Genomic DNA, 4,954 nt, shown 5'->3' on the forward strand with positions numbered 1-4,954 from the left:
TATAATTGAGCTAACAGTTTGATCTGGTCACCAGGCAAATGAGACATTGAAACCTCACAAAAGAGTGCAGTGTGGAGACTAGAACTAGTTGTATCTTCTCTTCAAACTAGTCACCTCAAGCAGCAGAGGACAATCTAAGAGCTTTCACTGCTGCTCCACACACCATTAGAGGGGAGATGAAATTCCAGGGCATCTGCAGTTACATGGTACCTGGGAAGCTGCAGGCAGGATGGCAGCACATCAGTTCTCAACCTGGGACAACAGTATATACAGCATGGTGCTATAGTGCTGCATAACCCAGGCAGTCGCAGTCTACAGTTCACATCTTCTTTACTTAGGAGGAAAATACACACATTTAAGAAACTGCAACCTTATGTTGATCCCCAGCCCAGGTATCTATAGTCTCATCATAAAACTTTATGTGGTTGTTTTGTTAGCTCTTCTGTCACTTAAAAATCTTATAACCTATTTTAATTATTTAAAGATGAGAGTTACAATTGTAAATGTAGTTATGACTTAACTGGAAGGTAGTTAACTTGCTTTGCTTTCAAGAACAACAAAGAACATACATTGTAGATTTAAATGATGGTTTAACAGGCATAAATGTAGAGACATCAACAGTATTTTAGTTTGTTAACATACATTTCATGGCCACTATAATGTGTTTGGCACTAATTCCAAACATATCCAGGAGTTCACTAGACTTCCCACTTTGAGGAACTCCTTGCACTGCCAGCCCATGGACCAGAATGACAGGCTCCATGAAGCAGTTGCACAGACAGCCTCCCTGATGCCACCTTCTGGGTGGTGATCCCCTATTGTGATAATTTGGCCATCTGTGCATTTTGCATTAGACATGATGATATCAGCATTCAGGGGTTTAATGGTAAACAGGTCAATGGATATTTTGTTTAGAAAGATCATCAACAATTGCTAAGACTTTATGCAGAGTAACTCCAGCTCCAATGACTGGCCTTATTGTTGACACTCTGGCTAATGACTTTGGCCTGTCAAATCTCAAAACTTTCTTGTGGGGTGTAAATAACCTCAGTTTTGGGACCATTGGTGTGAATGTAGCATATCCCCTTGGCATTGGCCACCAGGACCACAGCATGCTCTGTCAGACTATATCACTTGATAGAAAATGGCGCAGTTGGTAACTGCATGGAACATGACCAAATCCTCCAGGACCATCACTAATGGATAGTGTGCAGTGGGACCCAATAAGGTTGATGTTGGTTTGAGAGATGGTTCCAATCCAGACCTAATCAAATGCTCGGGTTAAGAAGGCAGCGAAGGTGCTTCACCACGTTAACCATTTTTTGCTCGGCAATAAAACATTCAATGAGGTGCTCCTGGTGCTCCTTCTTGAATATCTTGGAGAAAGTGGACTTCTTGGTGTCACTGTCCAGCACAAGGAATCTATCATTTGCATGGCCCAGCTTAGCCAGAGCCAAACCACATGCTTTGTGAGTAGCTACCTTGTCACCGACTTTAAAGCAGATAGAGAGGTCATCTCTATGTCCGTGATGTTGATTTTAGGTGCGTCTTCAACAGGGGGCTTTGGTTCAAGCTGTCTGTAGGTCTCTATCTGGCTCTCAACTAGTTTGATAACTGCATCTGCTCTTTCTGTTGGTATTGGCTTTCCATGCCAATTTTCTGCATTCTCAAGGCTTGGAATGCCCTGGCCCTTGAAGGTCTTGGCAATTACAGCAGTGGGCTTGTTCTTCACTTGAGTTGTTTGTCACAACATCATACACAGCTCCTCAACATCAGGGCCATCCATCACTTAAGTATTCCACCCAAAGGCTTCACAGTGCTTCTGATGGGTGTCCATGCAGTTCTCGATGAGAAAGACACCACTGTGGAAGATGGCCATGAGATCATCCAGATTGTAGTGAGAACTGAACGCCAGTGCCTTCCAGACAGAGTTTTCCCAACACTCACCATCTCCCAAGAGACAGAACACCCGTAGCTGGCATTGTCAAAGTACCTGCCAGTATATACCATGCTGCACTCAGTCCCCAGTCCTGGTCCTTACCATCCAAATTGCCACATCAACAAATGGGAGTAGCTAGCAAAGGATAAATTGGTCATTGATTGGGTTCTCTCGGTCCTCCTGTTTCTATTTCATGATGCGGTAGAACAGCACGGACATGATCTCAGCAGCACTGCTGCATGGTGTGGGTGACTGGAACTCCAGGCCACTTGGTCCTTATGGAGTTAGATGCGCAGGCAATTAGCTAGGTTCTGAAACACCTGCACAGCATCTGCATAGGGTTTGTCTTTCTTGGCCATGGTATGCTCACCTCAGTGTGAGCCATAGCTGCTACCCCGTCAGAGTCTGAGGAGAAAATGTGCATCTTTTTGAAGCACAGATCTCTTTAATACCATGGAAATTGCTGAGTGATATGGCAGGGCTGCTTGCACTGGTGCCTAGACCTGCTGCAGAGCCAGACTTTTATAAACTCTGTCACCTGGTAAAGGGATTGAAACAATATCCTAAATACACTTAATAGAAGTCTTTCAGGCTCCATTCTCATCGGCACCAACCTCCCTTCAGTCAATGGGTTCCAGATCTGAGAATTGACTCAGGTCTGGAAAGTAAGCCAGTGACAACGACTTGTATTGGGGCAGCTGCCCTTAGCCTCCTGACCATCCATTCTTGTTGTTTTTTTTTTATAAACTAGAGGCCCAGTGCATGAAAATTCATGCACTGGAGGGGAGGGGTGCCCCTCAGCTCTGCCTGCCCCTCTCACACTCCAGGAGCCCTCAGGGGCGGGAGGCAACCTGGCAATCAGGGGAAGGTGACACCCCCATCACACCACTGCTGCTGCCACTGCTGGCAGTGCAAGCCTCAGCCGGCCCTGGTTACCTGAGCCTCGGGTGGCCCTGGGCAGCTGGGGAGCTGAGGGGATGGGGACTCTGGAGGCAGGCACACTGAGCTGAGGGGACTGGGCGCCGCCATCTTGTGGCTGTGGGCGCCATCATCTTTGAGGGTGGGGCAATCAATTAGCATATTCCTTCTTATTGGCTGTGAGTGCCACCATCTTTGAGGGCGGGGCAGTCAATTAGCATATTCCCTCCTTATTGGCTTTGGGTGCCGCCATCTTTGGGATGGTGTGAGGGTCAATTAGCATATTCCCTCTTTATTAGATAGGATTGATACCTTTATTGACTGCCTATCTATTTTGCCTCTAGAACAGGGGTGGGCAAACTTTTTGACTTGAGGGCCACAATGGGTTCTTAAACTGGACCGGAGGGCTGGAACAAAAGCATGGATGGAGTGTTTGTGTGAACTAATATAAATTCAAAGTAAAGGAGCAGAGGGGAGAGCAAGAGAACCCTCCGCTCTTTCGGCTCCGCGGGCCGGATAGAACAGCCGAACAGGCCGGATCCAGCCCGCGGGCTGTAGTTTGCCCATGGCTGCTCTAGAAACATGGAGTTCTTAATCTTTGTATGGATTGGGTCCCTGGATACCACGTCAATTTTGCAACTCATTTCAATAATTGCACACACTTTGCTTCTGACAGTTATGTTCTGTCACTGGCGTCTATGCATCTGGATCTTGCCATCCCTATTAAGGAACCCAGTTCTGTAACAGTGTCTCCTCCAGTCAACCCTGGCATACAGAAGACCACACCACTGAAATTCTCAGTGATCCTTACCCTCTTAACAATGCATTCCTTATCACTTTGGTAAATGGTGGGTTCTCTGGACAAAGTGAGCTGGTGGGTTTTCCATCCCTATAATACTGAAGTGCATACCCACCCCTATGAGCTATTTGATATCTTTTTCCAGTCAGCCATGGCAGTTGTGGTATTTCCACTTCACTTAGTGTGGGCTGTTGATTTCTTCAAGCTTCCAAGAGTCATCTTTACACCTGAGGTCCTTCCTAGGGTGATAAAATCTTTTTTTGTTTGTTTGTTTTATTTTGTTATTCCTCACCCGAGGATATTTTTTCATTGATTTTTTTTTTAGAGCAAGTGGAAGGGATGGGGAGAGACAGAGAGAGAGAGAAACATTGATGTGAGAGAGACACACTGATTGGTTGCCTCCCACATGCACCCCCAACAGAGCCAAGGATCATGCCCTTGACCGGAATCAAACCCGGGACCCTTCAGTCTGTTGACCAGCTCTCTATCCACTGAGCCAAACCCACCAGGGCCTAGGGTGATAAATCTTTATCCTGGAAGAGTGTTACCATTATCAATAACACTCTCCCCAATCCAAATTTAGTCAATCTACTTTGTGATGGTACTGCTATGTATGAGTTGAATTTTTCCCATTTGTGTGCAAAAAAATTTTATAATAAAATGTCAATTCTTTTTTATAGAGATTAACTTTGACTCCTTGATTTTTTAAAATTGTTTCATGTAATAATAGCATTATCTGGAATTTTCTTCCAAACCCCATTTACTAGTATAATAGTGGGAAGAAGAGTAGCAAATACTATCTATTGAGCACTTATGTGCACAGTTGTGCAGGTTGTGATTTCACAAGGGCGCCAACACATCTAAGGGGGTGTGGTTCACATTGTAGACATCATTATTTGCATATTTATTAAGAAAATTTTCCAGCAGATGGCAGTAAAGTGTCTTGCTCAAACAAAAATAGAATATTACAACTTCTACCAAATGGAAGTAAAGTGTCTTGAGGACTGTATACCTTTTTCTATGTACATAAAGATCTCATATAGACTAGTGGTGGCACTGCTTACTACATGTCAGGGCCTATGCTCACTCACCCTTGCTTAATCCTCAGGATCCAATGAAATGGATGCTATTAGTAACTTGCCAAAGCCACTGAGTCAGATTGTAGTAGTTTTGAGATTCCAATGTCTCTAACTCTAGAGTCTGTCCTCTTTTGCACTAAGTGATGATATTTCAGAAAACTAGAGCCTGGGATTTAAGGAGACTTGACCATAGAGAGCCTTGCTGACCATAGAGAGCCT

General features: G+C 44.8%; 1 pseudogene across 1 annotated transcript; it reads right to left on the reverse strand.

The window, feature by feature from the left end:
- Nucleotides 1-625: 625 nt before the first annotated feature.
- LOC308248158 (transketolase-like protein 1) lies at nt 626-2,182 on the reverse strand (annotated as a pseudogene). The gene has a single exon. The product of its transcript is annotated as a transketolase-like protein 1 (transcript).
- Nucleotides 2,183-4,954: the final 2,772 nt, after the last annotated feature.

This window comes from Plecotus auritus, assembly GCF_963455305.1.
Source record: "Plecotus auritus genome assembly, chromosome: 1".
Lineage (NCBI taxonomy): Eukaryota > Metazoa > Chordata > Mammalia > Chiroptera > Vespertilionidae > Plecotus > Plecotus auritus.